General features: G+C 51.6%; 1 protein-coding gene across 10 annotated transcripts in view; it reads right to left on the reverse strand.

The window, feature by feature from the left end:
* The window catches only part of ano5a (anoctamin 5a), a 240,772-nt gene that overhangs the window by 92,490 nt on the left and 135,899 nt on the right, over positions 1-12,383 (reverse strand). The window lies entirely within an intron of this gene.

Genomic DNA, 12,383 nt, shown 5'->3' on the forward strand with positions numbered 1-12,383 from the left:
ACAGCGTAGCAGGGATAGGGGGGGGCTGGCACTACCGAGCCTAAGTGAGTATTATTGGGCCGCTAATATTTCAATGGTGAGTAAGTGGATGGGAGAGGAGGAGGGAGCGGCGTGGAAGAGATTAGAGAGGGTGTCCTGTAGGGGGACTAGCCTACAGGCTATGGTGACAGCCCCATTGCCGTTCTCACCGAGGAACTACACCACAAGCCCGGTGGTGGTGGCTACACTGAAGATTTGGGGACAGTGGCGACGGCATAGGGGAAAGACTGGAGCCTTGGGGGGGTCCCCGATAAGAAACAACCATAGGTTTGCCCCGGGGGGAATGGATGGGGGATATGGAATGTGGCAAAGAGCAGGAATAACGCAACTGAAAGATCTGTTTGTGGATGGGAAGTTCGCGAGTCTGGGAGCGCTGACCGAGAAATATGGGTTGCCCCAAGGGAATGCATTCAGGTATATGCAACTGAGGGCTTTTGCGAGGCAACAGGTGAGGGAATTCCCGCAGCTCCCGACACAAGAGGTGCAGGACAGAGTGATCTCAAAGACATGGGTGGGGGATGGTAAGGTGTCAGATATATATAGGGAAATGAGGGACGAAGGGGAGACTATGGTAGATGAACTAAAAGGGAAATGGGAAGAAGAGCTGGGGGAGGAGATCGAGGAGGGGCTGTGGGCAGATGCCCTAAGCAGGGTAAACTCGTCGTCCTCGTGTGCCAGGCTAAGCCTGATTCAGTTTAAGGTATTACACAGGGCACATATGACTGGAGCACGGCTCAGTAAATTTTTTGGGGTGGAGGATAGGTGTGCGAGGTGCTCGAGAAGCCCAGCGAATCATACCCATATGTTTTGGTCATGCCCGGCACTACAGGGGTTTTGGATGGGGGTGACAAAGGTGCTTTCAAAAGTAGTAGGAGTCCGGGTCGAACCAAGCTGGGGGTTAGCTATATTTGGGGTTGCACAAGAGCCGGGAGTGCAGGAGGCGAGAGAGGCCGATGTTTTGGCCTTTGCGTCCCTAGTAGCCCGGCGCAGGATATTGTTAATGTGGAAAGAAGCCAAGCCCCCGGGGGTGGAGACCTGGATAAATGACATGGCGGGGTTTATAAAGCTAGAGCGGATTAAGTTCGTCCTAAGGGGGTCGGCTCAAGGGTTCACCAGGCGGTGGCAACCGTTCGTCGAATACCTCGCAGAAAGATAGACGGAATGGGAAAAAGAAGGCAGCAGCAGCAGCCCAGGATCGGGGGGGGGGGGGGGGGGGGGGGGGGGAGGAGGAACCAGAAGGACTCTCAGGGTTGTTAATATATACTGTATAGTATGTATAGGTCGTTGCTACAGATAATTATATATTGGACTGTTAAATTATATTTTTGGAGAGTGTTACTTGTGACAAGGCAGTTGCCAATTAGGGCTAGTTTTTATTTTTGTTATTTATTATTTATTCATTTTTTGTTTATAAAATAGGTCATTGTTATTTGTGTTGTTATAATATTGTGTAAAGGATGCACAATGTACTGTGTTGGTTGACCAAAAATTTTCAATAAAATATTTAATTAAAAAAAAAAAAATCATTGAATTTACAGTGCAGAAGGAGGCCATTCGGCCCTTTAAGTCTGCACCGGCTCTTGGAATGAGCACCATACCCAAACTCAACACCTCCACCCAACACCAAGTACAGGCCCTTCAGCCCACGATGTTGTGCCGACCATTTATCCTAATCTAAGGTCAACCTAACCTACACCCCTTCAATTTATTGCTGTCCATGTGCCTGTCCAAGAGTCGCTTAAATTCTGAGATTCCTCACCCAAAAACTTTTTAAAAAGTCATAAATTAGATCATAAGTCATAGAAGCAGAATTGGACCATTTGGCCCATCGAATCTACTCTGCCGTTCAATCGTGGCTGATATGTTTCTCGTCCTAATTTTCCTGCCTTCTCCCCACAATCCCAATCTCCTTATTAATCAAGAACCTATCTATCTCTTGTCTTAAAGACACCCAGCAATTTTGACTTCCGGGTGCGTCTATGCAGAGCTAGGTCGCATATTCGGTAGCTCCCGCTTGGAATGGACTTTTGGGCTCTTTTACAGGGCCCCCACGGCATTTGTTTGACATTTCCCAGTGTGGGAAGAAGACTGCAGCATTCCCCTGACAGTGTCCCCCAGGAATGTTATGTCTTTTGGCTACCAGACCCGGCAGAAACAGTAAAAGATTTGGCTGCAACAGGATAAACAGGGCCTCTTCCAGCATGCAGGCGGGGGAAGGGCAAGCTTAAAGCTGCAATCTGACTTGACTCTATCAAAGGTGAATTCTAGCAGCAGAGGGAACAACTGTGAAAAGATCTACAAAGGCCATTGAAGAAGCAGGGACGAGGCTTCCGGTGGCGGCCATGGAGGAGTAGGTCGCGCATTCGGCAGCTCCCATCTGGAGCGGACTCTTAGACCTTTTTCAGGAGTTTCCATAGACTTTTGGGGGCAGACTGGTGAAGCGAACACTGCCAAAAGGATTCCCTTTCAACTTCCGGTTGCGGCTATGCGGAGCTAAGCCGCACGATTCGGCAGCTCCCGCTACCACGGACTTTCGGGCTTGTCAGAGGAGCCCCAACTGAACTTTTTTTTTTTTTTGACGCAGCCCGTGGGGAAGGGAAGAGTGAGGTCCCCCTCCAACTTCTATGAAACGGACCAGAAGTGTAACGGCCAAAGGAGCGGCACTGGAGCAACGGGAGAAGCGAGGGGAAGAAAACAAAATGGCGGCGGCCAGGGACAAAGGGGAGCTGCAGGAGATCATCAAGCGCTGCTTCGAGGAACAGCGCGAGGAGATGTTGGCGCCTATGCTTTCGGCAATTGAAGGACTCGGGATCACCCAGAAGGCCCACGAAGCTAAGATCCAGGAGGTACAGAAAAGAGTCAGTCAGAACGAGGACGAGCTCGTGGGCCTGGTGGTGAGATTGGAGCAGAACGAGGTGCTACATAAGAGGTGGGCGGGAAGACTCGAAGACCTGGAGAACAGGTCGAGGAGAAAGAATCTGCGAATCCTGGGTCTCCCTGAGGGAGTGGAGGGGGCTGATGCCGGGCATACGCGAGCACGATGCTCGAGGCGATGATGGGCATGAAGGCCCCTTCGAGGCCGCTGGAGTTGGACGGGGCACATCGGGTACTGGTGAAGAAGCCCCAGGCAAATGAGCCGCCAAGGGCGATGGTGGTGAGGTTCCACCGGTTCACGGACAGAGAGTGGGTCCTGAGATGGGCCAAGGAGGAGCGGAGCAGTAAGTGGGACAATGCAGAGATCTGAATATACCCGGACTGGAGCACGGAGGTTGCAAAGCGGAGAGCGGGTTTCAACCGGCCGAAGCGGCGTTGTACCGGAAAGAAGTGAAATTCGGAATGCTGCAGCCAGCGCGACTGTGGGTCACATACAAGGGCCAACACTATTACTTCGAAACGCCTGAAGAGGCGTGGACCTTTGTACAAGCCGAAAAGTTGGACTCTAACTGAGGGTTTGTGAGGGTGGGGGGGATGTTTTGGGGTTTGATGTGTGATGGTTGTTGTATATAGGGGGTCAATCACGCGCAGGAAATGTTACATGGGCTGGGGGAGAGAGACAAGGCCGCGACAGGAGCTGCGCCAGAGGGGGCGGAGCGGGCTTTGGAAAGGCGGGAAGGGGAACGAAGGAATGCATATGGATTGGGAGACTCCCACGCGGGGAGGTCAATGGGATGGCGGGGGAAGCCGGGGTCAGCAGGCGTCAGCTGACTTACGGGAGTGACATGGAGGGAGCAAAAAGGCTAGACAGGGGTCTAGCGGGGGGAGGGGAGGGGGGAAAAAGGGTTGCTGCTGCACTGGCCGAAAGGGAATGGGACACAGAAGAGGTGGTCGGGACGGGGGTCCCCCCTCTGGGGGACTGGAGGGTGAGGGAGGCGTGGACACGGGATTGGCCCAGAAAAGGAGATGGCTAGTCGGCGGGGCGTGGGGGGTGAGAGCCCCTCCAATCCGGCTGATAACGTTGAATGTGAGGGGCCTGAATGGGCCGGTGAAGAGGGCCCGAGTGTTCGCGCACTTAAAGGGACTGAAGGCGGACGTGGCCATGCTCCAAGAGACACATCTGAAGGTGGCGGACCAGGTCAGGCTAAGAAAGGGATGGGTAGGACAGGTATTCCACTCGGGACTGGACGCGAAGAATAGAGGGGTGGCAATATTGGTGGGAAAGTGGGTGTCATTTGAGGCCAAGACTACTGTAGCGGACAATGGAGGGCGATATGTAATGGTGAGCGGTTGGCTGCAAGGGACGTGGGTGGTGTTGGTAAACGTATACGCCCCGAACTGGGATGATGCAGGATTCATGAAGCGCATGTTGGGGCGCATTCCGGACCTGGAGATAGGAGGCCTGATAATGGGAGGGGACTTCAATACAGTGTTGGATCCAGCACTGGACCGCTCCAAATCAAGGAGTGGAAAGAGGCCGGCGGCGGCCAAGGTACTTAGGGGGTTTATGGATCAGATGGGGGGAGTGGACCCATGGCGGTTTGCAAGGCCGCAGGCCAGGGAATTTTCTTTCTTCTCCCATGTACACAAAGCCTACTCCCGGATAGATTTCTTTGTTCTGGGTAGGGCGCTCATCCCGAGGGTGGAGGGGACGGAGTATTCGGCGATAGCCGTTTCGGACCATGCCCCGCACTGGGTGGAACTGGAGCTGGGAGAGGAGAGGGACCAACGCCCGTTGTGGCGGCTGGATGTGGGACTGCTGGCGGACGAGGTGGTGTGTGGGAAGGTGTGGGGGTGTATCGAAAGGTACTTGGAGGCCAACGACAACGGGGAGGTGTGGGTGGGGGTGGTATGGGAGGCGTTGAAGGCGGTGATCAGGGGAGAGCTCATTTCCATTAGGGCTCATAGGGAGAAGACAGAAGGTATGGAAAGGGAGAGGTCAGTGGGGGAGATTTTGAGAGTGGACAGGAGATACGCAGAGGCCCCGGAGGAAAGATTACTTGGGGAAAGACGATGGCTCCAGACGGAGTTTGACCTGTTGACCACAGGGAAGGCGGAGGCACAGTGGAGGAAAGCGCAGGGGGTGACCTGCGAGTATGGGGAAAAGGCTTGTCAGATGCTGGCACACCAGCTCTGTAAGAGGATGGCAGCGAGGGAAATAGGGGGAGTCAAAGATGGAAGGGGAGCCACGGTTCGGAGTGCGACGAAAATAAACGAGGTATTCAAGGCCTTTTATGGAGAGCTGTAAAGATCCCAGCCCCCAGCGGGGGAAGAGGGGATGAGACGATTCCTAGATCAGCTGAGATTCCCGAGGGTGGAGGAGCAAGAGCAAGGGCTGGTTTGGGGGCACCAATTGGGTTGGAGGAGCTGAGTAAGGGTTTGGGGAGCATGCAGGCGGGGAAGGCCCCGGGACCGGACGGATTCCCGGTGGAGTTCTACAGGAAGTACGCAGACATGTTGGCCCCGCTACTGGCGAGGACCTTTAATGAGGCAAGAGAGGAGGGGACCCTGCCCCCGACAATGTTGGAAGCGACAATTTCTTTGATCCTAAAGCGGGACAAGGACCCACTGCAATGTGGATCGTACAGGCCGATCTCGCTCCTCAATGTGGATGCAAAGTTGCTGGCAAAAGTGCTGGCCACGAGGATCGAGGACTGTGTCCCGGGGGTAATCCACGAGGCCAGACGGGATTTGTAAAGGGCAGGCAACTAAACACCAATGTGCGGCGGCTCTTAAACGTGATAATGATGCCATCGGAGGAGGGAGAGGCGGAGATAGTGGCAGCTATGGACGCGGAGAAGGCCTTTGACCGAGTAGAGTGGGAGTACCTCTGGGAGGTGCTGCATAGGTTTGGGTTCGGGGTAGGGTTTATCAATTGGGTTAAGCTCCTTTACAGAGCCCCGATGGCGAGTGTAGTGACGAACCGGCGGAGGTCGGAGTACTTTCGACTGTACCGAGGGACGAGGCAGGGGTGCCCCCTGTCCCCCCTGTTGTTCGCATTGGCGATCGAACCATTGGCCATGTCATTGGGGGAGTCTAATAAATGGAGGGGGGTGGTCCAAGGGGGAGAAGAGCATCGGGTGTCGCTATATGCGGATGACCTGTTGCTGTACGTGGCGGATCCAATGGAAGGGATGGTGGAGGTCATGCAGACTCTAAGGGAGTTTGGGGAGTTTTCGGGCTATAAGATCAATGAATGGAAGAGTGAGCTCTTTGTATTACAGGCAGGGGACCAAGAAAGAGGGATAGGGGACCTACCGCTGAGGAGGGCGGAGGGGAGCGTTCGGTATCTGGGGATCCAGATAGCCAGGAGTTGGGGGACATTACATAAACTGAATCTGACGAGGTTGGTGGAGCAAATGGAGGAGGATTTCAAAAGATGGGACATGTTACCGCTCTCGCTGGCGGGTAGAGTGCAGTCGGTCAAAATGGTGGTCCTTCCGAGGTTTCTGTTTGTGTTTCAGTGCCTTCCCATCATGATCACTAAGGCCTTTTTAAGAGAGTAGGCAGGGGTATTATGGGGTTTGTGTGGGCGAATAAGACCCCGAGAGTAAGGAAAGGGTTCCTGGAACGCAGTAGGGACCGAGGAGGGTTGGCGCTGCCAAACCTGGGGAGCTACTACTGGGCAGCAAATGTGGCGATGATCCGCAAGTGGGTTATGGAGGGAGAGGGGGCGGCATGGAAGAGGATGGAGATGGCGTCCTGTAAAGGAACGAGCCTGGGGGCGTTGGTGATGGCACCGCTGCCGCTCTCGCCGACAAAGTATACCACGAGCCCGGTGGTGGCGGCAACGCTAAGGATCTGGGGCCAGTGGAGATGGCACCGGGGTGCAATGGGAGCATCGGTGTGGTCCCCGATCAGGGGTAACCACCGGTTTGTCCCGGGGAAGATGGACGGGGGGTTCCAGAGCTGGCATCGGGCGGGGATTGGAAGAATGGGGAACCTGTTCATCGACGGGACGTTTGCGAGCCTAGGGGCACTGGAGGAGAAGTTCGAGTTACCCCCGGGAAATGCCTTTAGATATATGCAGGTGAGGGCTTTCATGAGGCGACAGGTGAGGGAATTCCCATTGCTCTCGGCACAAGAAGTTCAAGATAGGGTGATCTCGGGTGTATGGGTCGGGGAGGGCAAGGTGTCGGAAATACACCAGGAGTTGAAAGAAGAGGGGGAAGCGCTGGTAGAAGAGTTGAAGGGTAAATGGGAGGAGGAGCTGGGGGAGGCGATCGAGGAAGGTCTGTGGGCTGATGCCCTAGGTAGGGTTAATTCCTCCTCTTCGTGTGCCAGGCTCAGCCTGATACAATTTAAGGTGGTCCACAGAGCGCACTTGATGGGGGCGAGGTTGAGTAGGTTCTTTGGGGTAGAGGACAGATGTGGAAGGTGCTCAGGGAGCCCGGCGAACCATGTCCATATGTTTTGGTCATGCCCGGCACTGGAGGGGTTCTGGAGAGGAATGGCGGGAGCAATATCTTAGGTGGTGAAAGTCCGGGTCAAGCCAAGCTGGGGGCTAGCAATATTTGGAGTCGTGGGCGAACCGGGAGTGCAGGGGGCGAAAGAGGCCGGCATTCTGGCCTTTGCGTCCCTAGTAGCCCGGCAAAGGATCTTACTAATGTGGAAGGAAGCGAAGCCCCCCAGCCTGGAGGCCTGGATAAATGATATGGCTGGGTTCATAAAGTAGGGAGAGGATTAAGTTCGCCTTGAGAGGGTCTGCGCAGGGGTTCTACAGGCGGTGGCAACCGTTCCTAGACTATCTCGCGGAGCGTTAGAGGAAGGTCGGTCAGCAGCAGCAGCAAATTTGGGGGGATGGGGGGGGTGGAGGGGACGTCCTGGGAGGGGGGGGGTGGGGGGGGGGGGGGTGGGGGGGGGGGGGGAAAAGGGGGACTGCCTGGGAGGGTGGATGAGCAAGAGATAACATGAAGTGTTGGGGAAACTGGCACATACGGGTGAGGGCCAGTGTACAAAGCTATGTAAATATATCATTTTGCCATGTATATATCTTGCTCTGCGCGATTTCTCGGGTTTTTTTGTTACGGGGGGGGTTACTGTTTGTAAGGGAGAAAAATTGTGTTAAAAACTTTAATAAATATATATATTTTTTAAAAAGACACCCAGCGATTTGACCTCCTCAACCGTCTGCGGCAAAGAGTTCCACAGATTCACCACCCTCTGGAAGAAGACATTTCTCCTCATCTCAATTTTAAAGGGTCATCCCTTCAGTCTGAGGCTGTGCCCTCAGGTTCTAGTTTCTCCTCTTAGTGGAAACATCCTCTCCACATCCACTGTATCTAGGCCTCTCGGTATTCTGTAACACACAACTTGTGTGTGGTGTGTGTGTGTCTGTCTGTCTGTGCATGCACGAGCTTGAGGGCATTTCGGTTTTTATTACAGCTGGAGCAAAGACCCACAGCACCGCGTCAAGCCTTTCCAAACAGCCTGTCTTGGCACCCAGCAGCCCCTGCGGCTGCCTCTGAACCTTTACCAGCGTCGGTAGGTCCAACTGAAGCCACGTTTCTTCCTGTGCTCACCCCCCCCCCCCACACCCCCCCCCCCCCCCCCCCCCCCCCCCCCCCCCCCCCCCCCCACCTCCCAAAATGCGACAATCAGAATTGCTCACAGTACTCCAGCTGTGGCCTCATCAAAGTTCTCTCCAACTTCAACATGACCTCCCTGCTTTTGTAATCTAAGTCTCAATTGATAAAAGCAAGGGTCTCATTTGCCATTTTCACCACCCTATTAACCTGCCCCCCCGCCTTCAGAGCTCTATGGACAAACACGCCAAGGTCCCTTTGTTCTTCGGAACTGCCCAGTGTCGTGTTGGGTGCTCTGCTACATAGACGAACCAACACGGTTGCGGATGGTACAACTCAGTTTTATTACTAACAATATTAACAATGGTAAACAGGCCACTGTGGTTCGTTCATTACCCTTGAACTGTGGACCTATCCCTAACACTATCTTGGAGAAGCACTCAGCACATGGTGAATGTCTGAGTCGCTTGCTGTGAGCTCTGTGCCCTGAGCGGTCTCCTGCTAGAATGCCCGGGAAGTGTCGTGTTCCCCGTTTTATAGTGTGTATGCTCTTGCCTGTGATTGGCTGTGGTGTTGTGTGTGTATTGATTGGTCCGTTGATCTGTCAATCAGTGTGTATGTATGTTTTTGCACATGATGTTTACCTGATTATCATGGCACCCAGAGTCATGCCGTTCATGAGATACCTCCTTTTCAAATTGCTCCTTCCAATGTGTATCGCCTCACACTTTTCAGGGTTAAATTCCATCAGCCACTTTTTTGCCCATTGGACCATCCCGTCTATATCTTCCTGTAACCCAAGACACTCAACCTCACTGTTAACCACCCGGCCAATCTTTGTGCCATCTGCAAACTGGCATCTGCAAACTTACTGATCCTACCCCCACATAGTCACCCATGTTGGTTTATATAAATGAAGAATAATAGGGGACAGTTCTCTGTGGTACACTACTGGTCACTGGCTTCCAGCAGCCTTCTGTCATCACCCCTCTGTCTCCTACAAGGAAACTAATTATGAATCCACCTTATTAAGTTACCCTGTACCCCATGTGCATTTGCCTTCTTTATAAGTTTCCCATGTGGGACCTTGACATAGACTTTGCTGAAATCCATTTAAATTACATCAACTGCATTCTCCTCATCTACACACCTGGTCAGCTCCTCAAAAAATTCAATCATATTTGTTAGGCATGCCCTCCCCCAGACAAAGCCATGCTGACTATCCCTGATCAAACCTTGCCTCTCCAAGTGGAGATAGATTATCTCCTTCAGAACTTTCTCCAATAATTTCCCTACCACTAACGTGAGAATGAAAATTAAATTTTCAATTGGCATTTTGTAATGAAGCTGGCAGACGCACAGATACCAACCATCAACATTTGTAACCCGAGATGTACTGAGATGCCCTATCAACCCCCACCCACCCCACCCCCTCCCCTCCACTGCAAGTGTCTGACAACTGTCATTTTAACTTCGCCAACCAGACATTTAACACAAGTTATTTGGTCGATTCATGAATGGTGTTGCCCATAAAGCAAACTACAACTGTCTTATTTGATGGTGAACACGTATTTCTTTCCAGAATAACTGATCATCTATGTAGATAAACATTAATGAGTTGCAATTTTTGCAGGTCCCAGTCAAAATTTCTAATCACTCCTCTCAAAGTAGATGATTAATGGTGCCTTACACACAAACACATTATTATAATAATATTTAAACTCAACGGATGCCTGTATCGGCAGAAATAGAATTGAGGAACGTGAGGCGTATATTCTGCAATATCTTTTTCAGAAACACTGATAAATGTGCAGTATCAAAGTTGCAATACCCTCTTCCACAGGACGGTGCTTCGTTTAGACTGGCGTATGCTGTCCATGGTAATTCAATTTTAAATTGGCTCAAAGTCAGAGCCTCAGGGCAAGCAGACGGCTGCAGTCTAACTAGGTAAAAACACACTTTAAGAGTGCAGTCTAATGGCACGGCTTGAATAATTAGGCCTCAGGGGCCAAATGACACGCCACGAGAGGTTTTAATTCTGCTCGGGTATGCAGGCCCCGGACTTACTCCTGCAGCTGCAGAAGAGACTCCCAGACTTGGCAACATTCGGTGGGGGAAAAATATCTTGAAAGGGAAAATTGCTTTTTGTTTTAATCTGACTGCAGAAGCCATCAAACAATAATAAACATTATGCCGGGGGCTTGAAACAGCTCTGTTTAATTTTAAGTAGACAAAATAAGAAGCCTTTAAGTGTAATAGGAGCACATTTTTAACAACCTGAAACATTTTTATATTCCACAGTTACGGAGACCAGGATTTCCTGGTTGTGGGCCATTCACTCCCGCCAGTGGGAGGGGCCAGTAAATTCCAGCCAGTCGTTCCAGTGACATCACCAAGCTTAGTCACTGCACCATTAATGGAAGGGCATGGTTGATATGAATGCTGCCCTGTGTTAACACTTATTCCAACACAACCAGGTAATAGTGATTTACTGCTGCAGAGAGGTTAGACTTTCACAGAGTGTCTGTGGAAACGTACTGAAGACAGTGGCCATCGATGGGATCCTCACCAAAGTGTATTAGCTTACTTACCGTCACTTTTGCTATTAAGCTTTCTCCAACAACCATGAAAAATAAATGTCTTGCATTCATACAGGGCCTTTCACAACATCAGAGCATAGCAATTTATGGTCCAGGGCTAAATCGCTGGCTTTGAAAGCAGACCAAGGCAGGCCAGCAGCGCGGTTCAATTCCCGTGCCAGCCTCCCCGAACAGGCGCCGGAATGTGGCGACTAGGGGCTTTTCACAGTAACTTCATTTGAAGCCTACTTGCGACTTCATTCATTCATTCTTCATATGGGGCAGACGGTGACATTGTGGTAATGCCACTGAGCTAGTAATCCAAGGCAAAGGCTAACGCTCTGGGGTTTTAATCCCAAACACGGTAGCTGGTGCAGCTTAAATTCAATAAATAAAACCTGGAATTGAAAGCTCGTCTCAGCAATAGCGAAATGGAACCTATCTGGTTCACTGGTGCACTTTGGGGAAGAAACTCTGCCGTCCTTTCCTGGTCTGGCCTACCTACCACTCCACACCAAAAGCAATCTCTTATCTGCCCTCTAAAATGGTCCTGCAAGCCACTCAGTCCAAGGGCAATTAGGGTTGGGCAACAAACGCTGGGCCTGGACTGCGATGCTCACATCCCACGGAAAAAAAACAAAAGAAACTCAGCAGCCATTTGTACACAGCAAGATCCCACTGACAGCAGTGAAATGGATGACCAATCTGTTTGGGTGACGTTGGGTGAGGGTTAAATATTGAGCAGGAAAGCAAGAACACTCTAATGTTCCTTTTCTGAATGTTGTGGATAGGGCCTCGAATGTCTCATCTGAGAAAAGCAACTTGGATATTGCAGACCTCAATCAGCGTGGCACAGAGGGGGAAGGGCGAGATATCTGCCCAACTCTCTGTACCACAGACAGAATGCTGGGCATTGAGAGGCTCAAAAGGCACTCTCACAAAACCTCCGCACACATTTTCTTTTTAAAAAAAGGAGAAAAACTGGGTCTGATTTTGGTCTTGGTAGTGCCCTGATATTTATATAAAAGGACAATACAGAAACCAAAATCACAGTGCACCATCAGCCTGTTACCCTGGTAACCCAAATATGTCGAATGGCTATTGGATCCTCCTCACCAACCGCACCCCCTCCATGGTACACCCACCCACCCTACATGTCCATTAGCGGGCATAACACACTTATGTTTTCTGTTCCATGCACCATTTCAGTTCATACCATCAAAAATGTATTGATCTGTGGGTGCAACTCCAGGTCGGGCTTTTGTACAGTTACCGATCGTATTTGTAGCCATGCAGAAAGAAGCTG

Source organism: Scyliorhinus torazame, chromosome 10 (genome assembly GCF_047496885.1).
Source record: "Scyliorhinus torazame isolate Kashiwa2021f chromosome 10, sScyTor2.1, whole genome shotgun sequence".
Classification (NCBI taxonomy): Eukaryota; Metazoa; Chordata; class Chondrichthyes; order Carcharhiniformes; family Scyliorhinidae; genus Scyliorhinus; species Scyliorhinus torazame.